The sequence below is a fragment of the Musa acuminata genome, chromosome BXJ3-2 (genome assembly GCF_036884655.1).
Source record: "Musa acuminata AAA Group cultivar baxijiao chromosome BXJ3-2, Cavendish_Baxijiao_AAA, whole genome shotgun sequence".
NCBI classification, from domain to species: domain Eukaryota; kingdom Viridiplantae; phylum Streptophyta; class Magnoliopsida; order Zingiberales; family Musaceae; genus Musa; species Musa acuminata.
In genome coordinates, this window is record NC_088350.1 from 16,404,824 (window position 1) to 16,430,000 (window position 25,177).

A 25,177-nucleotide genomic window follows, 5' to 3' on the forward strand; every position below is an offset into this window, starting at 1 on the left:
TGCAAAGATTTGTATAAGCTCATTAAGGTTAAAGATAAACCTTCTACTATGGACGATGAAGAATGAGAAATTCAACATAAAAAAGCTATTGCCTATATTAGAAAATGGATGGATACAAATTTGTATGAGCATATTTCTGATGAAACCAGAGTTGATATTGTTTAGCAAAGGTTAGAAAACCTCTTTGTAAAAAAGACAGTAGGAAATAGAATTTCTCTCCTCAGAAGACTTATAAATTTAAAGTTTAAAGATGGTGGTAACATTTTTGAGCACATAAACTTATTTCAGAGTCTTGCAAATAAGCTGATTGCTATGAAAATGAATATAGATGATGAGATATAAATATTATTACTTTTTAGCTCTTTACCATAAAGTTGGAAAACATATATGGTGATAATTTATAATTTCATGCCAAAGGGGACTCTAACTATATATATGGTTAAAGACAGTTTGTTAAATGAATATGGTAGAAAGAAATAATAGTGAGAATCTTTTTTTGGTGTATTTGTTATTAAAAAACAAGAAAGACGTGGAAGAAGTCATAGTAGAAATCCACATGGTTATAGAGGAAGATCCAAGTCTAGAAGAGATATCAAATGTTTCTATTATAACAAGCCAGATCACAAGAAGAAAGAGTGTAGGTTTTGGAAGTGAGAATAGAATGAAAGGAAGAAAAATAAGAAAGATATCAATATAGTTGCTGTTGAAGGTGATATCATTATTGTTTGTGATGACGGTTGCTTATGACAGTAACTGGATAATTAACTCTGGTGCTTCATTTCATGTTACTTCTCATGGTGATTTCTTCAGATCTTATACTGTTGGTAATTTTGGTAATGTCAGAATGGAAAACAGTGATACATCTAAGATTGTGGGTATTAAAGATATTTGCTTAGAGACCAATATTGTGAGCAAATTAATACTCAAAGATGTAAGGTATGTTCCAAATATTCATCTTAACTTGATATCTATAGGCATACTTGATAATGAGAGATTTACACACTATTTTGGTGAAAGCAAACGGAAACTCACTAAAGGTTCTCTAATTGTGACGAGAGAGAAAAAGCTTAACTCTTTTTATGTCATGGAAGCTAAGTTACACAAAGAAGAGATTAATGTAATTCAAAATGGTAAAAGTATAGATTTTTAGCATAAGAGGCTTAGCCATATCAGCGAGAATGGACTTCAAACTCTTTTTAGAAAGCAGTTTTTACCAAAGTTGCAAAGTACATCACTTAAATCTTATGATCATTGCTTAGTTGAAAAAACACATAGAGTTATCTTTCATATATATCCATCATCTAGAAGATCAGATGTTATTGATTTGATTCATATTGATGTCTATACTATGCAAACTATTAGAGGTGCTCTTTATTTTGTTACTTTCATTGATTACCATTCTAGAAAAGTGTAGGCTTTTGTTTTGAAATCTAAAGACTAGGTACTCGATGTTTTCAAAGAGTTTCATATCTATGTTGAAAGAGAAACTAGCAAAAAGCTAAAGTATATTCGAGCAAATAATGATGGCGAGTATAAGGGTCCTTTTGAAAATTATTTTAGGTTCCATGGTATCAGGCTTAAAAAATCAGTTTCTAAAACTCCTCAACAGAACGGTGTAGCAGAAAGGATGAATAGAACCATTGAAGAAAGGATTAGGTGTATGCTTTCCCACACCAAGTTACCAAAGTCATTTTGGGGGGAGGCTATGAAAACTACAATTGATTTGATAAATCTTTCTCCATCAGTTTCTCTGAAAGGTGATATTCCAGAGAGAGTATGGATAGGAAAAGATATATCTTATGATCACTTAAGAGTCTTTGGGTGTAAAGCATTTGTTCATATTCCCAAAGATGAGAGGTCCAAGCTTGATAATAAAGCAAAAATATGTATCTTCTTGGGATATAGTTATGAAGAGTTTGGGTACAGATTATGGGATCCAGTGAACAAGAAGATTATTAGAAGCAGAGATGTTATGTTTCTTGAAGACTAATTGTTTGATGATGGTGATAATATTGAGAAGCCATAAACCTCTGTTTATATTCCTTGGAGTTTGGGTCTAGTTTCTTCACCTGTAGTTCATGATGATCATGGAGGAGATGAACAAGAAGATCGTGGTGAGAATGTCATGGTTGATGATATTGAACTAACTGAACAAACACCTCCACCACAAACTGAGATTTCATTGAGAAGATTCATAAGAGAGCAACAACCATAACTAGATATCCTCTACATGAGTATATTATGCTTCTTGATCGGGGAGAGCCAGAAACTTACTAAGAAGCTATTCTACATAAGAGTAAGAATGAGTAGGTTAAAACCATGTAAGAAGACATGAGATCCTTGCTTGAGAATCACACTTATGACTTGGTAAAGTTGCCTAAAGAGAAGAAAGCTTTCAAGAATAAATGAGTTTACTAATTGAAGACTAAAAATAATAGCTCACAACAAAGATACAAGGCATGACTAGTTGTGAAAGGATTCAGTTAGAAGATAGATATTGATTTTGAAGAAATATTTTCTCCTATGGTGAAAATATCCTCTATCCGAGTTATTCTTGGTTTGGCTGTCCGCTTGAATTTAGAAGTTGAGTAACTTGATGTGAAAATAATATTTCTTCATAGTGACTTAGAAGAAGAAATTTATACTAGAAGGTTTTAAAGTCAAGGGAAAAGAAAATATAGTGTGTAAGCTTAGGAAAAACTTATATGGACTCAAATATGTACCTAGATAGTGGTACAAGAAGTTTAATTCCTTTATGATGAGCCAAGGGTATAATAAAATCACATTTGATCATTGTATGTTTATGAAAAAGTTTTAAAATGATAATTTCATTATTCTCTTGCTATATGTTGATGATATGCTGATTGTTGATCATGATGCCGATAAAATTGAAAAGCTTAAAAGAGACTAAGTCTTTTGTCATGAAAGACTTGGGATCGGTGAGTCAAATACTTGTAATAAAGATTCTTCGTGATTGGAAGAAAAGGAAGATTTGACATCTCAAGAGACTTACATTGAAAAGGTTCTTAAAAGATTCAACATGAGTAAAGCCAAAGCAGTTTGTTCTCCATTTGTAGGTCATTTCAAACTTAGTTCGAAACAATATCCTACAAGTGAGAAAGAAAAAGAAGAAATAATCAGAGTGTCTTACTCATCTGCAGTAGGCAATTTGATGTATGCTATAGTTTATACTAGGCCAGATATAGCTCATGTAGTTGGAGTTGTCAATCGATTTCTTTCTAATCCTAGTAAGGAACATTGGGCAGCAGTAAAATGGATATTAAGATATCTATGAGGTACTTCCAGGTTGTATTTATGTTTTGACAGTAATGAACCTGTGCTAGAAGGGTATACAGATGCAGACATGGTAGGTGATATTGATTACAAGAAGTTCACTTTGGAATTCTTGATGACATTTATAGGGGGAGCAATCTCTTGGGAGTCTAAGTTATAGAATTGTGTTGCTGTATCAACCATAGAAGCAGAATATATAACAATTACTAAAGCTTGCAAGAAAACTTTGTGGATGAAAAAGTTTCTACAAGAATTGAGCTTGAAACAGGAAGGATATACTGTTTACTGTAACAGTTAGAGTGTCATTCATCTCTCCAAGAATTCAACATACCATTCCAGATCCAAGTATATTGATGTGAGATATCACTGGATTTGTGATGTGTTTGAGATGAAAGAATTACAGTTGGAAAATGTACATACCAATGAGAATGAAACATATATTTTAACAAAATATTTACCTATGGAAAAGCTTGAAGCATGTAGACGAAAAGCGAGCTTAGTACAGCCCACCATATGAGCTAGAGGGGGAGAATTGTTAGGTCCAGCCCATATGTGGGCTCGGACTAGATGATTTGGGCAGTAAGCCCAAATATGATTTATCAAAAAATAAATAAAATGAAAAGAAAAAGGGGAAGAGATGTGGAAGATGCGTGCAGTGAGGGAACTATGAACAGTGAAACACAGAGAGAAAAGAACATAAAGAGAAAAATAGAATTTTAAGTTTTTCTACTTAACGATCGGTCAAACTTTATCAATTTTAACTCAAATTATACGTGGATAATTCTTGTAGCAAGCTCTGCAATCGTAATGATGTTGATCTACAGTTTATCCTCTCTGAAAAATCCATTTTAACACACAAAGAGGGAAAAAGAATTATTTCGTTATAATATGTTTTTCCCAACATAAAAAAATTAATTTGAATTGGATCGGATTGGTTTAACCAAAAGAAAAAATCAAACTATAAAATCTGTCTTCGTTCTAATATCATCGGACGTAGTTGAGGGTGTTTACGTTCAAATAGAAAAAAAAAAGGACTAAAATCGAATAGCGAGGCATCATTTGCTAAAAAGCGAATAGTGAAATATTTTTCTTGTAAAATATCCTGGTAAATCCAAGAGCAGATGTGTAATATTACTGGAACATCGGTCGAGAGAGCACCATAGCTGGAGAGAGCACCATATGCATGTGACACTACAAGAATCAAAACCTTAAACCCTTTGGTGTGATTTGGGGCAGTTCGGGGATCCAACCGTGAGGACATTTGGTGCCATCAATCACCAGGCTGGTGGTAGTTCAAGCGCATATGAAGAGGAGTGATGGTGTCCTGCTATGCGCTGAATGGTTATGGAAAAGAAGGTTTCAGTGTATTTGAGTCACTGAGGAGGTCAGAAGGGCTTATTGGAGGTGGTTTTACTTTCAGTAGCTTGCTCAACTCTTGTAGTTCATTGAGTTTTTTGCGACTTACGAAGCCAGGCTCATTGTCTGGTTGTAAAAATTAGCTCTTGATTCTGATGTAGTTGTTGGTAGCGCACTGGTGGATATGTACGTCAAGCGTGGAGTAATCAAGGATGCTTGCAAGGTTTTCGATGCAATGGATGCTAAAGGTGTTGTCTGTTGGAACGCTATAATAGTAGGTTATGGAAAATATGGTGAAGGCAAACAGGCCCTAAAACTTTTTGCTAAAATGCTTCAAGGAGGGACGAGACCTGATGAAATAACAATTGCTAGTATTCTCAGCTCTTCTGCCAATTTAGCAGCTGCCAGTGAGGCTTCACAAGTCCATGATTATGTAGCAAAATGTAGGTTTCAGGCTTTCCTGCCAATTGGAAATGCTCTCATTATGGCATATGCGTAGTGTGGTAGCATTGATGATGCTACCCAATCATTTTATCTTCACCTGATTCGGTGACCTGGTCTTCAATGATATCTTCGTACGCTTAATATCATGGATTAGCAACTGAAGCAATTAACACATTTGAGGTGATGCTGCATGAAGGTGTTAGCCCCGACAGGATTGCATTTCTAGGCGTCCCTTCTGTTTGCAGTCATGCGGGACTTGTAAATACAGGTTTGCACTATTTTAATTCTGTGAGAAAGGACTACCAAATTAAACCAACCTCGGAGCTTCATGCTTGTCTAGTTGATCTGATTGTCAAAGCCGGTCATCCGGATGAGGCTTATGATGTTTTAGCTAGTATTCCATTTGAACCTGATGCAAATGTTCTTGGAGCCTTTGTTGGTGCATGTAAGGTCCATGGCAATGCTAGAATGGCAGAATGGGCTGCTAAGAGACTCCTCAGTTTGGCGCCAAATAAGTCAGTGAATTATGCTCCCTTTTCTAGCCTCTATGGAGCTGAAGGTTGTTGGGAGGATGTGTTAAGCACGAGGAGGATGAGGCATATGTGTGGTAACAAGGAACCAGGTTGCAGTTGGATTGAGATTGGTGGCACAAATCATACCTTGGTATCTCATGACAGATCACAGTTGCAAGCTTGAGAAATATATTTTTATTGGAAATAATTATTCGGTTGATGGATAAGGAAAATTATAATTTATGACACACTGGTGGATGAGGAGCTATTAGAGTGAACTATCACTGAACTTTTCTGGTTGTTGAGCAATATATTAGTTTTGTTAAATATGCTGAAAGCATTCTGGAATGGTTGCTCGAATTTCTTATCTTGAGAAATTAATTTACACATCCTCACAGCTTTCTGTCGGTGGCCATGTGTTAATTAATCAGTTTTGGTTCCTGCAAATAAGGTAGGAATTAGGAGATGCTAGTTTTTAATAGAAATACTAGCTTATATACTTTTGTTCGACCTGCAACCTTTTTTCCACAAAGTATTGTTGTAAAATCTAAATTAATACTTGTACCAGTGAATTTTCTTCCATTATCTTGTCGTAAAAGGATAGCTCCTCTCTAGGTTGTCTTTCTGATATATTATCTTTTTTCAGGTGCTCTGGTGATTTTTTAATTAAACTTTCATCAGTCAGACCAGAGAACCCTTTCGGAAATTGATCCTATACTCCTAAAAATAATCCAGTTTGGATTTTGTGTACTTCAAAATATATTATCTCGCGTGAGCAAACATGGACTACAATATTCTAGTTTAGACCACTTGGTTAGCAGATCTTTGGGGTTCCACTTCCATCTCTGAAGCATCACATAAGGTCAGTTTGGAATTCTCACTTGTCTATGAATTATTAATTTATCTTAAGTTTAAAGACACGAAGAGTTTTCAGCTAAATCAGTCATTTCAATTGGAAGTATGTTAACGTGTATTTAATCGAAATAAAATCCACAATGGATCAATTTTCCTGTTATCATGCAATGGACCAATGACATTGCATAGGAGGTTCTTGTTTGTTTTTTGTTCTTACATATTCTAGTAATAGCACAAGTCTTATGACTAATTTCCATAAATTACCTCCTTCTATGCCTTTTGTGTCAGCAACATACTGTGTGAAAATGTGCATTCATCAGAAACTATTCTAGTGTGTTCTGTTCAAGATTTGTAGGCTCTACTTCTTAAAATTCAATTTGATGAAAGTTGCTTGATACTTAATACTATTACAGAGTAATGTATTAGTTTAAGGCCTTGCATTATACAATATATTAGAAGCCTTCTTCATCTATTGACCTGTTATCACTTTATTCTTATCTTTCTTGATGACCATCAGGGTCGATTCTAATTTGTTGCACCTTATAGGCTTATACCTTTATGAAATGTTTTCTAACATTGTGCTCATTTAGGACATCATTTCTTGGTTTTCCTATTCCACATGCTCCTCTTCGTAAAAAGCTGCATTCTGCTAACATCGGTTTATCTCAGTCATCCCAGAAAAATGCTCGAATTGTGACTGCTAGTTTTGAGGCAAAAACAAAGTGTAAATTTCAAGATCAATCAGCTATAGTTTGTTTGTCTGAACGATAACATGTCTTGCAACACTCTTGTACATGTTTTTGATATCATGTTGATCCAGTTACATTGTAGCTTAGTGATTTTGCAATTTGAAACGTCAAAAATAATGTCACATTATATATTTAAAGAGCTGGCTTCTTGAGCAAATGACCTTCATATGTCCGTGGTTAATCTCAGTTTTGCCTCGATTCATACTTTTATCTTGTATGTTTCACGTGTGGAATTTTCATCCATATTAGTTAGTCAGTCACAAGAACTGCAGTGTGCTTACTGATTCATCTTCCTCTGTTAATGCAATGGATCAGTCAATTTGTTGTTCGATGCTCATTTTGTTGTTTATGCTTACTGATCCTAGTAATAGTGCAAATCTTTTATGAATAGGTGCTACAGCTATGGTTGGTATTGATCCACCAATACATATCATGTAAAATTGCTATTTGCTCTTGTACACTTGGACTTTGCAGTTCACAACAGCTTCACCATCTCTATTGACCATTTAATTCAAAACCAGTCCAACCATGAAATCCACTAGGAATATAAGATAGGTTTGGTTGAAGATGTTTGATTGATTATATTCTCCAGTTTAGTTGCTTTATGGTAGTCAGGAACTACCTGCCTTGCATATGTTCATGTACTGAGTCAAGGCTAAATTGTGATTTAACAAGTTCCAATTTTATAAGGACCTAACAAAATGTCTTTGTACTCTTTAAAACCCACTTATACTCCGGACTCAGCACTCGAGTATTACCATTCTTGTAGTATTAGGTGATGATCTGATCTTGACATAGATGTTGTTACTTAATCCTGCGGACGAATTGAACAGTGAATAATTATATTAGTTTTCTGCAGATGTTTTTTCTTTTGAAGCTGGATAGTGTATACTTGGGCAATTCTGATTCCTTGTTCCATGTGCTATTTCAGGATTGATAGCTCCACAAGTCTTAGTGCACCAAAGGAAAATTCTCATTCCAGGTAACTGAACTTGTACATTCAACCGTTTCCACAATTTTGCTTTCCATGTTCATAAGGATCATTATCTATTTTGTAAAAAAGTTTGTATTGTTACGATGAGAATATTGAGTGGACATCTAAGAATTATAAGAAAAGATAGAAAATCAAATTATTTTAATTAATAAATAGTTTGGTGTAATTCATGAGGATGAATAGTCTGACGAGTTTTATATATGTTAGATAAAATAAATTGATTAATATTAGTGATACAAGGAGGACCTAAAAATCTATTAGCAATCATAAAAAGGGAGATTTAAATACTCCTGGCTTAACTAGCAGCATTATCTTGTCCACAATATAATGACTAAAGAAGGAAAATTATTATTTTTATTATTATTATTTGTTTATTATGGTTCATGAGTTTATATAGTCCAATCGCTGTTTGCTGGTTGATGACAATTAATATCGGCTCGGATGGCCACTGAAAGGAAGGACTTTGGTAAGCATGCTTCAATGAGCCATCGAGTCTTGATGTATTTGACGGATTATGCTCCGAATCGCTCGATACATAAATGATCGTGACAACAAATTATTATTGTTATTATCATAAATGATGCTACCTTAAATTGATAGAAGGTTTTAGGTCCTTTGTAACTAACTTAGGCATTAGATAATAGATGATAGAAAGAGAATGAAGAAGACGTAGTAAGAGTAGAATAAATAAAGATGATTTTTCCTGCCTGATAGAGGAAAGGCAGTTTGCTAATCCCTAATTTACTTTAATATGCTGAATAGGATCTTCATACGCCCTCAAGGGGATCCTTCTTGGGGCAATCATGGCAACCTAATATGTAAATAGAAATTCTCCTCCTTGAATTGATAGTTTTCATTTTTCTTGCTCAAGCATTTCTCTTATGGAAGAATGTTCTTATTTATGATTGTTTTCCTTGTAGTTGGTAAGAGTATCATAATCCTTAAAAAATTTTCTAATCATAGCATTGTATTTCTTATTAGCATGGAAACAAAAGAGGATATTGTCAGCATATATCCAGTGATTTTAACTCTGTGAGTATTTAAAAATTGAATTATAATTTCTAATAAAATCTTTTTGTGTCTCTCTCTATCTCTTGTTGTTGTACCACTAAATTATCTCACATCTTCTACCTACAACATTTATATGCCTCCTTATCACATGTTCATATTTCTTTTAAATAATTCTTTCTTATTTAATTTTTCTGTACCTAATTATTACAAATGAAAAATATTTTTCTATCTTTTTTTAGTAACTTTGCATGGCTATACTTATTCTTGTGTTAATTGTGTTTTTCGAATAAGTGATATAGGAGAATTAAACATTAAACTATAGAATCAAATGTCAAGTTGAAGGATAAAATATTGAGTCGGTAAATCAAATGTCAAGTTCAATATGTCACAGGATTAATCGATGTACCGGAGAATAGATCAATGTATTCATATGTCAATGGATTGATCGACAAATCATACTTCATCCCTTGACAGAAAGCTTAGTTGATCATAATCTATGTTTCATCTTTGTTTTCTTTTTGATTTGTTTTGAGAAAAATCTCTTTAGATTAATTTTTTTTCCAATTGAGATGTATGGATTCATGTGTCAATAGAGATTTTATTTTTGGATTAATGAAAATAGGCAAAAACTCTATGTGTCTCTACTATTCTATGAGTCTGCATATGACATCGTCACTCTCACGCCTTGCTCTTTACTAGAGTTAATGACTGTATGGATTTGGTTATATCTTTTTTGTTGAATCTTTTTCATGGCCTATAGGTAATTTGATAAGCTAATGATTTTTTTATAATTCTAAATAAAGTTAATAATAAATAATTGATTATGATAAATTAGATAATATTTTAATTTTTTACAATGCCTCAACATGATATGATATGGGCGTGAAAGAGGTTCAAGAATCTTTTTTTTTTTTTATGAGGACTGAAAATAAATTATTTAATCATGTATTATAGGGTGAATTTTGAAAGATCTCCCCTAATTCATACATATGACTTTTTCGCATAATATGTATATGATCGAGTATAAAATTTTATTTAATCACTTAAATTCGGTAACATTTGTTTGTCTCCTTTTCTTGGATTGGAAATAGAGTTTCATAAATAAGACCTCAGCATCCTTGAACAAGGCAGTCCACCACTTCAAAAAATCCCGATATACAAGTGTTCAAGCGGCATTAACTATTGGTCGAGGTGTTAGACATTTTTTATACCAAAAATGTGTTTCTTGTTAGAAAAGAAAAGGGAAAGAGAAAAAAATTATAGAAAAAACTAATTTTCATTAACATGTCCTCTCCTATTTATATAAGTTAGGAGAGAGGATTTTCCTCAATAAATTAGAGGATTTTCTCGAAAGTAGAGAAATTTTCTCGAATAGTTAGGGAAATCTCATCTGCTATCATGCACCCATGGTGTTCCTATTAAGGAGACCAATCTTGGATTGATGCAATGTAAAAAGTTTACGAGCTAGACTTTGTGAGTGAGTCGGTTAATTGATTAGCCGTATGGACATGAGAAACACGAAGTTGACTGCGGACAACTTGATCGCGCACAAAGTGAAAGTCGATGGCAATGGCACCGGATTAGCGCATAGATAGATAGCTCCAACATTATCACAATATATTATAGGAGTGTAATTGATTTTGAGTTCCTAGAGTAGATTTGTGATCTAATTGAGTTCTGCAATGGTAGTGGCAATGGCATGGTATTCAATTTCAGTTATAGATCGTGCGATTGTCTTTTGCTTCTTAGAACTCCAACTGATTGAATTAGCGTCAAGGAAGACAATATACCCCGATGTGGATATTCTATCATCAAGGTTGTCTGCCCAATCAGCATCGACAAATGCATGAAGATGAAGTAGAGAGTGTTTACGAAGAAAGATACCATGATTGAGGGTCCCTTTAAGATATCGTAGAATTCTCTTGACCGCAGATCAATGCATAGTAGACGGCTACTGCATAAACTGTGATAATTTGTTGATTGCAAAAGAGATGTATGGACGGGTGAGAGCTAAGTACTGTAAATAACCAACAACTTGGCGGTATTGAGTCGGTTCCGTAGCAGGACTTCCATTAGATAATTTGAGAGAACCACTAGTAGAAAGGGGGATTGTAACCGCATTTGTATCCTAATGTTTGTCTTTAATAACAAATCTTGAATGTACTTTCGTTGTGATAAAAAGAGACCTGAAGATGTGATTGTAACTTCGACGCCCAGAAAGTAGTTTAAGGGTCCTAGATCTTTAAGCGAGAATCGATCCACCAGCTGTTTAATGAACGCTTGGATTTTGACGGGATTGTTGCCTGTGACAATAATGCCATCCACATATACTAGAATATATATTGTGTCTCCATAGTGGTGTCCTAGAAATAACGAAGTGTTAGATTTGGAGTTGAGAAAGCCAACGGAAGTCAAAAAGGAGCTAAGTTTAGTGTACCAAGCTCTTGGAGCCTGACGAAGTCTATAAATGGCTTTCCGAAGTTTGCAAACATGCTTTGGATACTGAGGATGAGTGAAACCAGAAGGTTGTTGCATAAAAACATCTTCGGTTAAAGACCCCTGTAAAAGGACATTATTAATATCCAATTGTCGTAATTGCCAACCTTTAGTGGTAGCCAGACTCAAGATAAGCTGGATTGTAGTGGGCTTAACAACAAGACTAAACGTCTTAGTGAAATCAACTCCAGGTCGTTGATGAAACCCTTTGGCGATGAGGCGTGCCTTATATCGGGCAACAGAGCCATTTGGGTTTCACTTAATTCGAAAGACCCACTTACACCCGATGATGTTTTGTGAATGATGAATGGGTATTAGATCCCATGTTGAGTTCTGGAGGAGGGTATTATATTCCTCACACATGACGGTACGTCAATGCGGAGATTTTTGGGCTTGAGTGAAGGTGGTGGGTTCAACGATGGGGGATGATGAATCCATGATAGCATGTAGGTTAAGGACTTGATGCGGTTTGAAAATACCACTCTTAGAGCATGTGGTCATAGGATGGCTAGAGACTATAGGATCGGGAGGTGGTGTTGGTGGAATAAGTGGTTGAGGGTCAGTGGCACAAGTCGGGTCAAGTGGAGACACGTCAGGGGCACTTGGTCGAGAAGGAGGTAAAGATAATGATTGTGTTTCGGAACATATTACCCCATCAATTGGGGAAGAGAGGAGTGGAGTAGGAATGGAAGGAATGGGCAATTGCTGAACTGGAGTAGTATAGTGTGGATCAGGAGGGGAGGAACTGGACGATGTCATGGGAGGCTCGTCCGATTGGACCGGAGGTATACTCTAGTGAGATAGTGAAGTGGTCTGCATGGCAGGATAGTGAAGGTTTTAGAAAGGAAAGTTAGACTCAATAAAAACAACGTGACGTGATATGAAGACTTTGTGTGTGTGGAGATTATAGCAGCGGAAAGCATTATGTTCAAAAGAGTAACCAATAAAGACGTAAGGAGTAGATCGTGATGTTAACTTATGAGAGGCATAGGGACGTAACTAAGGATAACATAGACAATCGAACACTCTGAGTTTACGAAAGTTAGGGGGTTTGTGAAATAGTATGTCAAAGGGGGACTGGTATTGTAGTACTGGTGTAGGCATTCGATTAATAAGGTAGATAGCAGTTTGAAAGGCTGTTGTCCAAAAAGTTGAAGGCACGGAAGCCTGATATAGAAGTGTGAGCCCAGTTTCTACTATATGTCGATGTTTGCGTTCGGCGGAGCCAACTAGTTGAGGAGTATGCGGGGGAGACTTGAGGTGTTGGATTCCACAAGCTGAGAGATAGGATGTTAGGGCTTGATATTCACCGCCACCATCAGAGTAGACCGTTTTGATGGTAGACTGAAAATGATTTTCAACCAATGCCCGGAAGGTGGGAAAGACGGTGGAAACGTCATATTTATGGTGAAGAGGATATATCCATGTGTACTTAGTGAGGTGATCTACAAAAATGACATAAAATCTGAACTTATCAAAAGATAGGATTGAAGTAGGACTCCAAACATCGGTATAAATAATTTCAAATGGTTTAGAGGAGGAAATGGAAGATGAGCCAAAAGGCTGCCGATGACTCTTATTACTAAGACATGCATCACAATGCATCGTAGAATTAGTGGATTTAAAAATAGGAAGAGAGTAACGAGAAAGTATTTTTTGCTGAATAAGGGATGCGGGATGACCAAGTCGATGATGCCACACATCAATTGGAGCCACAACGGAAGAATGAATAGTAGGCTGGGTTATTTGGGAAGCTGACGGTCATTTGTAAATGTTGCCTCTATTCGGGCCCTGGACGAAGGATGCCCCCGTGCTCAAGTCCTTAACAAGAAATGAATCAGGAAAAAATTCAATTGAAGTATTATTATGTTTGCAAAATTGAGAAACAAAAATGAGGTTGCATTTAATATGAGTGGCGCATAAAACATCATCGAGTGTAAATATAGTAGAATCAGAATTAAGCGTTGTGGAACCAGTATAAGTTATATGAAGTCCTTTACCATCACCGATTATGATATCTTCATCGTCGCCATAGGGGTTGTGAAGAGACAAATTTTGAAGATCAGCGGTGATGTGATGAGGCACCAGAGTTGACAATCCAGTTGGACTGGCTAGTTGTCGGAGTAGTTAGGAGATTTGCTTGAGGCCAGTGTGACAGAGTAGGGAGGCAGGGACGAGGCCGACAAACTTTAGTAGTATGTTCGATTTTATCACATAGTTGGCAGACAACCCGTCTTTGATGGCTCGGCAGGGCAGGATGCCAAGACGGATGGTTATTGGAGTTGCCACTTTGCGAGAAGTGATGACTAGGAGGATAAGAGGGGTGTTGCATGGGACTCATAGGATCAAGATGTATATTGGTCAAACCTTTGGTGATGTTTGGAAGGTATCGAGTGCTCTTCCGTTTGGACTTGTGATTGACTTGAGCTGTAATAGTCAATCCAGGCAGTTTGTCCGCATGCTTCAAATACATCTCATAATCAGTCAGCTTGTCAAAGAGTTCTTTAAAGGAGACTGGTGAGTCGCGTGCCCGAATTGCAGCAGCCAATTCCTTGTAGTCGTTGCCGAGACCATTTAGGGTATGGATGATGATCTCTTCGTCACATAGGGAATTGTTAGAAAATAAATAGATAAACAAGTTGTAGAAGAAGTTGATTATTATTAACATATCCTCCTTCCTTTTATACAGGTTAGAAGGGAGAATTTTCCTCAATAGATTAGAGGATTTCCCTCAACAGAGTAGAGAGATTTCCTCAAACAGTTTAAGGAAATCTCATCTACTTATCATGCCCTCGCAAGATGGTGCTCCGATCAAGGAGGCCAATCTTGGACTGAAGTAATGCAAAAAGTTTACGAGCTAGAGGTTTCGTAAATGAGTCGGCCAATTGATCAGCCGTATGAACATGAGAAACACGAAGTTGACGGCGGACAACTTGATCGCGTACAAAGTGGAAATCGATAACAATATGTTTCATGCGGGAGTGGAATACCGGATTAGCGCACAGATAGGTAGCTCCAATGTTATCACAATATATTGTAGGGGTGGAATCGATGTTGAGTTCCTGGAGTAGATTCGTGATCTAATTGAGTTCTGCAGTGGTAGCGGCAATGGCACAGTATTCAGCTTCAGTTGTAGACCGAGCGACTGTCTTTTGCTTCTTAGAACTCCAGCTGATTGGATGAGCACCAAGGAAGATAATATACCCTGATGTGGATGTTCGATCATCAAGGTTACCTGCCCAATCAGCATCGGCAAAGGCATGAAGACAAAGTGGAGAGTGTTTACGAAAAAAGAGTCCATGATTTAGGGTCCCTTTAAGATATCGTAGAAGTCTCTTGACCGCAGACCAGTGTAGAGTAGATGGTTGATGCATAAACTGTGATAATTTGTTGACAGCAAAAGAGATGTCTGGACGCGTGAGAGCTAAGTATTGTAAAGAGCCAACAACTTGGCGGTATTGAGTGGGTTCTGTAGCAGGACTTCCATCCGATAATTTGAGAGAACCACTAGTAGAGATGGGGGTTGTAACTGCATTTGCATCCTGCATGTTTGTCTTTAATAACAAATCTTGAATGTACTTGCGTTGTGATAAAAGGAGACCGGAAGATGTGAAGGTAGCTTCGACGCCTAGAAAGTAGCTCAAGGGTCCGAGATCCTTAAGCGAGAATCGAGCTGCCAGCTGTTTGATGAACGCTTGGATGCTGATGGGATTGTTGCCTGTGACAATAATATCATCCACATATACCAGAATATACATTGTGTTTCTATGATAATGTCGCAGAAACAACGAAGTGTCAGATTTGGAGTTAAGAAAGCCGATAGAAGTCAAAAATGAGCTAAGTTCAGTGTACCAAGCTCTCGGAGCCTGACGAAGTCCATAAATGGCTTTCCGAAGTTTGCAAACATGCTGTGGATACTGAGGATGAGTAAAACCGGGGGGTTGTTGCATAAAAACATCTTCGGATAGATAACCCTGTAGAAAGGCATTATTAACATCCAATTATCGTAATTGCCAGCCTTTAGTGGTAGCCAGACTCAAGATGAGCCGGATTGTAATGGGTTTAACAACAAGACTAAACATCTCAGTGAAATCAACCCTAGGTCGTTGATGAAACCCTTTGGCGACCAAGCGTGCCTTATATCGGGCAACAGAGCCATCTGGGTTCCACTTAATTCTAAAGACCCACTTACACCCGATGATGTTTTGTGAAGGATGGAAAGGAATGAGATCCCACGTTGAATTATGGAGGAGGGCATTATATTCCTCACTCATGGCAGTACACCAATGTGGAGATTTTTGGGCTTGAGTGAAGGTGGTGGGTTCAACGTTGGGGGATGAGGAATTCATGATAGCTTGTAAGTTAAGTACCTGACGAGGTTTAAAAATACCATCCTTAGAGCGAGTGGTCATAGGATGATTAGAGACGACAGGATTGGGAGGTGATGTTGGGTGAGGATCTGTGGCATAAGTCGGGTCAAGTGGAGACACGTCAGGGGCACTTGGGCAAGAAGGAGGTAAAGAGGATGGTTGTGTTTCGGAACATATTGCCCCATCAATTGGGGAAGAGTGGAGTGGAGTAGGAACGGGCAAGTGTTGAACTGGAGTGATATAGTGCGGATCAGGAGGGGAGGAAGTAGACGAAGTCATGGGAGGCTCGTCCGATTGGACCGAAGGTATACCCCAGTGAGATAGTGAAGTGGTCTGTATGGCAGGATATGGAAGGGTTTGGAAAGAAAAGTTAGACTCAACAAAGACAACGTGATGTGATATGAAGATTTTGTGAGTGTGGAGATTATAGCAGCGGAAAGCATTATGTTCAAGTGAGTAACCAATAAAGACACAAGGAGTAGATCGGGATGTTAACTTATGAGAGGCATAGGGACACAACCAAGGATAACATAAACAACCGAACACTCGGAGTTTACGAAGGTTAGGGGGTTTGTGAAATAGTGTGTCAAAGGAGGACCGGTATTGTAGAACTGGTGTAGGCATTCGATTAATTAGGTAGACAGTAGTTTGAAAGGCTGCTATCCAAAAAGTTGAAGGCATGGAAGCCTGATATAGAAGTGTGAGTCCAGTTTCTACTATATGCCGATGTTTGCGTTCGGCAGAACCAACTAGTTGAGGAGTATGTGGGGGAGACTTGAGGTGTTGAATGCCACAAGCTGAGAGATGGGATGCCAGGGCTTGATATTCACCACCACCATCAGAGTAGACTGGTTTAATGGTAGACTGAAAATAGTTTTCGACCAACTTCTGGAAAGTGGAAAAAATGCGAGAAACGTCAGATTTATGGGAAAGAGGATATATCCATGTGTACTTAGAGAAGTGATCTACAAAAATAACATAAAATCGAAACTTATCAAACGATAAGATTGGAGCAGGACCCCAAACATCAGTATATATAATTTCAAAAGGTTTAGAAGAGGAAATGGAAGATGAGCCAAAAGGCTGCCGATGACTCTTATTACTAAGACAAGCATCACAATGCATCATAGAATTAGTGGACTTAAAAAGAGGAAGAGAGTGACGAGATAATAATTTCTGCTGAATAAAGGACGAGGGATGACCAAGCCGACGATGCCACACATCAATTGGAGCCGCAACAGAAGAATGAACAGTGGGCTGGGTTATTCGAGAGGTTGACGGCCATTCGTAAATGTTGTCTTTATTCGGGCCTTGGACCAATGATGCCCCCGTGCTCAAGTCCTTAACAAGAAATGAATCAGGAAAGAATTCAATGGAAGTATTGTTATGTTTGCAAAATTGAGAAACAGAAATGAGGTTGCGTTTAATATGAGGGGCACATAAAACATCATCGAGGGTAAATGTATTAGAGTCAGAATTAAGCGTTGTGGAACCAGTATGAGTTATAGGAAGTCCTTTACCATCACCGATGATGATATCTTCATCGCCGCCATAGGGATTGTGAAGAGACAAATTCTGAATATCAGCGGTGATGTGATGAGAGGCACCAGAGTCGACAATCCAGTTGGACTGGCTAGGTGTCGGAGAAGTTAGGAGATTTGCCTGAGGCTAGTGTGATGGAGCAGGGAGGCGGGGACGAGACCGGCAAACTTTAGCGGAGTGGCCGACTTTGTCACACAGTTGGCAAACGACCCGTCTTTGATAGCTCGGTAGGGCAGGACGCCAAGACGGATGATGGCTGGAGCTGCCACTTTGCGAGAAGTGATGACTAGGAGGATAGGAGGGGTGTTGCATGGAACTCACAGAATCAAGAGGCGCAGTAGCCAAACCTTGGGTGATGTTCGGCGAGTACTGAGTGCTCTTCCGTTTAGACTTATGACTGACTTGAGCAGTGACAGTTGATCCAGGCAGTTTGTCCGCACGCTTCAAGTACATCTCGTAGTCAGTCAGCTTATCATATCAAGGGAGCAACAGATCCAGCAACTGAAGCTTGAATAGCTTGGAGAATGAGACGATCTTGACGTAGCCACAGTTTGTGAGCTGGATTGGGTACTGGACTGGGATCGCCGGGGATGTTGAGCATGGCCGGAGGACATCTGAAGGAGCCATCAATGTAACCTAGCAAGTCGTATCCAAATAAAAGATTAGAAAATTGAGCTCGCCGGACGCATAGTTGCCACCCTTTGATAACTTAAAGGGTATTAGCGTGGCAGCATTGATGGAGATAAGCCCTGTAGAAGAACAAGAAGTGGGAGTCTCTACAGGAACTAAAATATCAGAAGAAGTGAACGAAGACATTTTTTTTTCTTTTTTTTTCTCTCTTCGTTTTTTTGTTTTTTTTTTTTTTTTTTTTTTTTTTAGAAGAGGTGGAGAATGAGGGAGGGGGCTGCTGCTATAGATTACTGTAGCAGATTGGGCAATCTACAACAGTGCCCAAAGTTGTCGGCAGCTGCTGTGGATTGCTGCTTGCTGCAGCAGATTGTAGAGGCTGCAGTTCGCCGAAAGATGGCCGCGAAAACTACAGCGATACTCAAGACTGTGGTTCGCTACTGTGGATTGCTGCTTGCTGCAGCGGATTGTAGAGGCTGCAGTTCACCGGAAGATGGCTGCGAAAACTGCAGCGGTACTCAAGACTGCGGTTCGCCGGGAAATGGCCGCGAAAATCTGCAGTGTTACTCAAGGAAACTGCAGTGAGAGAAATCTGCAGCAATTAGATGTAGACTGTGGTTCGCTGCTGTGGATTGCTGCTTGCTGCAGCGGATTGTAGAGGCTATAGTTCGCCGGAAGATGGCTGCGAAAACTGCAACGGTACTCAAGACTGTGGTTCGTCGGGAAATGGCCGCGAAAATCTGCAGTGTTACTCAAGGAAACTGCAGTGAGAGAAATCTGCAGCAATTAGATGTATAGAGAAAAGTGGCAGCGAAAGCTGCTGTGGTAGAGGAAGGAAGATGCCGGTTGCGGTTGCTGCTGGCTGGGAAGCGGCCGCGACAGCGAAGGAGGAAGACGCGGCAGCCGTCGTTAAGCAAGGAAGACTGAGCGAGGAAGACACCATCGTTCGCCATTCGTAGCTATTGAGGAGGAGGACACCGCCGTTAAGGAGGCGCCGTTGTGTAGAGGGAAGCGGCAGCGAAAGCTGCTGCGGTAGAGGAAGATGCAGCAATTGTGACTGCTGCTGGTCGGGAAGCGAGGAAGACACCGCTGTTCGCCGTTCACCGCTATTGAGGAGGTAGTGAGAGAATGTTTTCCTCCTTGCGTGACGACGACGGAGAGTGTCTGCTGTAGGCAGCAAATAGGAGAGGGAGCAAGGCCGGCGAAGAAAAGCAAGACCGGCGATGAAGAAAGAGAAGAAGTGGATGAGCAGAGCCAAGACGATGCTCGTTAGCACTAGCTCTGAATCCTTGTCTTGTGCTTCTTCTTGAGGCAGCGTGTTACTGTGGCCGCTTGGCTAACACACGGCGATACTGTTGTCGCCAAGGAGGAACTGCTCTGATATCATGTTAGAAAATAAATAGATAAACAAGTTGTAGAAGAAGTTGATTGTTATTAACATATCCTCCTTCCTTTTATACAGGTTAGAAGGGAGAATTTTCCTCAATAGATTAGAGGATTTCCCTCAACAGAGTAGAGAGATTTCCTCAAACAGTTTAGGGAAATCTCATCTACTTATCAGGAATGACCTATCAAAACCAAGTCATCGATGATAACCTTGATATTTTATAGATAATCAGTTATAATACTTCCCTCTTGTTTTGTCACCATCAGCTTGGATAGAAGACTGAGCTTGCGAGTACGTGAATGATTCGTCAAGATTGTTTACAGTTTAGACCATGCATCGGTAGCAGTCACACATGAAGATATTAAAGGAGCAACGGATCCAGCAACTGAGGCTTGAATAGCTTGGAGGATGAGACGATCTTGGCGCAGCCACAGTTTGTGAGCTGGATTGAGTACTGGACTAGGTTCTCCGGGGATGTTGAGCATGGCTGACGGACAACTGAAAGAGCCATCAACGTAACGTAACAAATCGTATCCAAATAAAAAATTAAAAAATTGAGCCCGCCAAGATGCATAGCTGCCACCCTTTGATAACTTGAACGGGATTAGTGTGGCAGCATTGATGGAGATAAGCCATATAGAAGAAGTGGGAGTCCCTACAGGAACTGGAATATCAGAAGAAGAGAACAAAGACATTTTTTTTGCTTGCAAACCGGTGCAGCAACGTCTCATATGCTCATGTCAAGAATGAGGGAGGGAAGAGGCTGCTGTAGTTTGCTGCTGCATATTGTGCACTACTGTAGTTTGCTGCTGCATATTGTGCACTACTGTAGTTTGCTGCTGCAGATTGTGCACTGCTGTTGTAGATTGCACATTGCTGTAGTATGCTGTTGCAGTTTGCTACTGCAGATTGTGCACTGCTGCGGCAGTATGCTGCTACAGATTGCTGCTGTAGTTTATTGCTGCTGCAGATTGCACACTACTACTGTAGTTGGCTACTACTGCAGTTTGCTGAAGGGAGCCTGGAACAGAGGAAGGAGGCGAACCTTGTACTTAATATACGACTGATAACGCATTTGCAGCTTCCTTGTGATTATGCAACAGAGGAAGCTGCTGCGTGGTGGAGGAGTCCCATCGACCTCTAACGATGCTGGAAGGGGAGAAGCAGCAGTGCAGCAACACAGCGGCGCTGCCCTTTCTACCCAGATGAGGAGGAGCAGCAACGCAGCGGCACAATGGCGCTGCCTTTTACAACCGAAGGAGAAGAACAGCAGCGCAGGTGTACGCAGGCAACGGCATAGGTGTGCACTACCTTTTACAGTTGAAGGAGAAGAACAGCAGCGCAGGTGTACGTAGGCAGCGGCATAGGTGTACGTATGGACGAGCTTCTCAAACTCGTCCTCCTCGAGAGCACTACTGCTGCCGAGGTTCTCCTTGAAGAAGGACGCACCGATTGAGGCGAGATAGAGCCCTCAGATTACTAGGGCTATGGCTCTGATACCATATTAGAAAAGGGATAGAGAAAGAAATTATAGAAGTTGATTTTCATTAACATATCTCTCTCCTATTTATATAGGTTAAGAGAGAGAATTTCTCTCAACAGATTAGAGGATTTCCCTCAACAGAGTAGAGAGATTTTCTCAAACAATTAGAGAAATCTCATCTGCTATCATTTCTAAATCATTATAATAGAAACATAAGAAAAACTAATGCGGAAACGAAATTGCATACCTCTCGCCATTGTTGTCAAGAATTTCAACAACGGTTTCTTCTTAAATTTTGACACTTCTCAACTCAGAACTCTCGCTTTAGATGGTGTAGAAAATCCTTTGGATTTGAAAGAGATGTTGAGCCCAAGGATGAAAACTCTCGTTTATATAGATGTTATCCCATCAAGAACATTTATTATCACCAACTCATAACGTCAAGAATTAATTCAAATTTGTAATGTTCGAACCATAATGAAGAATATTAATGATATTATATTTAATAATAATGGTTCATTTAGAATGAAAAACTGAAATATTTAAACCACAATAAATAAAAAAATTAATTATAATGAATGATGAACTTAATGAAAATGGTTATATTATTATTAAATAAAATATTTAATAATAACGATTACATTCTCTCACTTGGTCTATACATTTAGCTTAATAATTTGAATTAATCTTTATCAAACAATTTTCTTAAGAAATAAATATATGAATCATGGCGATAAGTCCTCTAAGAGCGAGTATTATCATCCATGTATCACGATGTATTTAGTTTCTTAATCTTAATGTGGTAATATTACTTAATGAATAAACCTTATGTTTATTCTTGGTCTAGTACCAATATATTTTCTCAAAATAATATGCACCTGAATGAGAAAATATCACAATATATAAGAGTTTCAATATCATTACAAAGTAAAACTAAGTCTCATTTTCTCTACATGATCCTTGAATTTCAGAGATGGCATGTCTTTAGTAAAAGGATCAGCAATCATCAATTCAGTGCTAATATGCTCAATGACCACTTTCTTTTCTTTTATACATTCTCTTATGGCTAAATACTTAATGTCGATGTATTTACTTCGACTTTGATTTTTATTATTTTTAGCCATAAAGACAGCAGTTGAATTATCACAGAAAGCTCTTAATGGCCTAGAAATAGAATCCATGATTATAAGTCCAGAAATGAAACTCTTAAGCCAAACACCATGTGAAGTAGTATCAAAACAGGAGACAAACTCAACTTCCATAGTAGAAATAGCAGTCAAGGTCTACATGGTGCTTCCCCAAGAAATAGCTCCACCAGCCATCATAAAAATATATCATGATGTTAATTTACGAGAATCAACACAACCGACGAAGTCTGAATCTGAGTAACCAATCACATCCAGATTGTTTGTATATCTATACATAAGCAGGTAATATTTGGTTCCTTATAGATACCTCATTACTTTTTTTATAGCTCTCCAGTAGTCCATACTTGGATTACTCTGATATCGACCTAGCATCTCCACAAAAAATGTAATATCAGGTCTAGTAGAGCATATATAAGGCTTCCTTTGGCAAAAGCATATGGGATGTTTTTCATTGATTCCCTTTCAAGGTTGTTCTTTGGGCATTGGTTCAAATTGGATCTATCACCTTTCACAATGGGAGCAACACTTGGTAAACAATCCTTCATCCAAAATCTTTCTAAAAGTTTATCGATATAGGTTTCTTGTGATAGACCTAAAATGCCTCAAGGTCTATCTCTATAGATCTTAATACCAATAACATAAGATGCTTCACTCATATCCTTCATGTCAAAATTTTTAGAAATGAATTGTTTCACCTCATGCAGCAAACCCTTATCGTTGGTTGCAAGCAAAATATCATCTATGTATAAAACAAGGGAACATATTTTACTCCCACTTACCTTCTGGTATATACATTGATCTATGAAATTTTTAACAAATCCAAATGAAGAAATCACTTTATAGAATTTAAAATACTATTAGTGTGAGGCTTGTTTTAAACCGTATATAGGCTCTTAAGCTTACAAACCAAGTGTTCACTGACACTAGAGGAAAAACCTTCAAGTTGTTTTATATAAACCTCTTCCTCTTGATCTCTATTAAGAAATGTTATTTTTACATCTATTTGTTACAACTTTATGTCAAAATGAGCAACCAATGTCAAACTGATACAAAGATAATCTTTCTTAGATACAGGAGAAAATGTTTCCGTATAATCGATTCCCTCCTTTTGAGTAAATCCCTTTGCAACAAGTCTTATATTATATCTCTAAATGTTACCTAATGAATCTTTCTTAGTTTTAAAGACTCATTTGCAACCAATAGCATTTTCTTCCTTAGGCAACTCTACAAGATCCCATACTTTATTATTTATCATGGAATTTATCTCTTTTTCATGGCATCATGCCACAAATTTGATTCGTTGAAACTCATAGCCAGTGAAAAGGTTTCATGATCATTTTTTGCTCCAATATTATAGTCAGATTCTAGTAGATATATAACATAATCACTAGGAATTGTTGATCTTTTATTTCTAGTAGATCTTCTTATTGTTGTACCAATGTTTCCCTAGGGAACTTATGGTTCATCTAGTTATTCAGGAGCTTTTTGTAATTCCTGAACTGTTTGATCTATTAGAATATTGTCAACAACACGTGGAATTTCAATGATTGATTGTTCAACATCAGTTTGTACTTGAGGAGTGCTATGAACTATAATCAATCTATTATTTGATGTGGAAGGTTGAGATTCTATATGATCATGTGCAGAAACTATGTTCCTAAAATGATCGCTCCCACTAATCATATTGAGATTCTTCTTAATGTTGTACTAATGTTTCCCTAAGGAACTTGTGGTTCATCTAGTTGTTCAGGAGCTTGTTGTATTTCCTGAACTACTTGATCTATTAGAATATTGTCAGCAATATGTGGAATTTTAATGATTGGTTGTTCAGCACCCGTTTATACTTGAGGAGTGCTATGAACTATAACCAATCTATCATTTGATGTAGAAGGTTAAGATTCTATATGATCATGTGTAGAAACAATGTTCCTGAAATGATCGCTCCCACTAATCATGTCATACTCAAGAAATTTAGTATTTTTTGATTTCACAATCCTAGTTGTGTAAGATGGACAATAAAACCTGTAACCTTTGAACTTTTCGGCATATGCAATAAAATACCCACTAATAGTCCTCGGGTCCAGTTTCTTCTATTGTGAATTATATATCCTGACCTCAAACGGATATCCCCAAACGCGCATATGTCGCAAACTCGGTTTCCAACCTTTCCATAATTTAAATGGAGTATTTTGGACAGCCTTAGTTGGAACTTGGTTTAATATATACACAATCAACTTTAGTGCTTCAACCCACAAGAACTTAGGAAGATTGGAGTTGCTAAGCATACTCTGCACCATGTCTAATAATGTTCAGTTGCTTCTTTCTGCAACATCATTCTCTAGTCTGGAGAACCAAGCATAGTGTATTGGGCAACAATCCTATATTCTTGAAGAAACTTAGCAAAAGGATCAGGTGCTTGTCCATTTTTAGTATATCTACCATAATATTCTCCACCTCTATCCGATCTCACAATTTTAATTTGCTTACCACATTGGTTCTCAACTTCAACCTTAAAGACTTCGAAGGCATCCAATGCTTCATTTTTGTTATGAAGCAAATATATGTATATCGTGAGTAATAATCTATATAGGAGATAAAATATTTCTGACCATGTGTGTCCATGTTTGGACAACATATGTGAATAATCTCTAATATGTCTGAACTCCTATTAGCACTCTTTTTGGACTTATTAATTTGCTTTCCCTTAATACAGTCTACACAAGCTTAAAATTAGTAAAATCAAGAGTATTAAGTACCCCATCATTTCCTAATCTTTGATACCATAACATAGAGGAGTCCTCATTAATATTATACCTTTTAGTGCCAGCGTGAACATGCATTGAACTTTGAGTGTCATCATTTTATAAGAAAATACGATAAAGATCATCAGACAAAATACCTTTCCCAAC

At 37.9% G+C, this 25,177-nt stretch overlaps 1 pseudogene; it reads left to right on the top strand.

The window, feature by feature from the left end:
- Positions 1-4,559: 4,559 nt before the first annotated feature.
- Positions 4,560-5,893, top strand: LOC135631340 (pentatricopeptide repeat-containing protein At2g46050, mitochondrial-like; annotated as a pseudogene).
- The last annotated feature ends 19,284 nt before the right edge of the window (positions 5,894-25,177 follow it).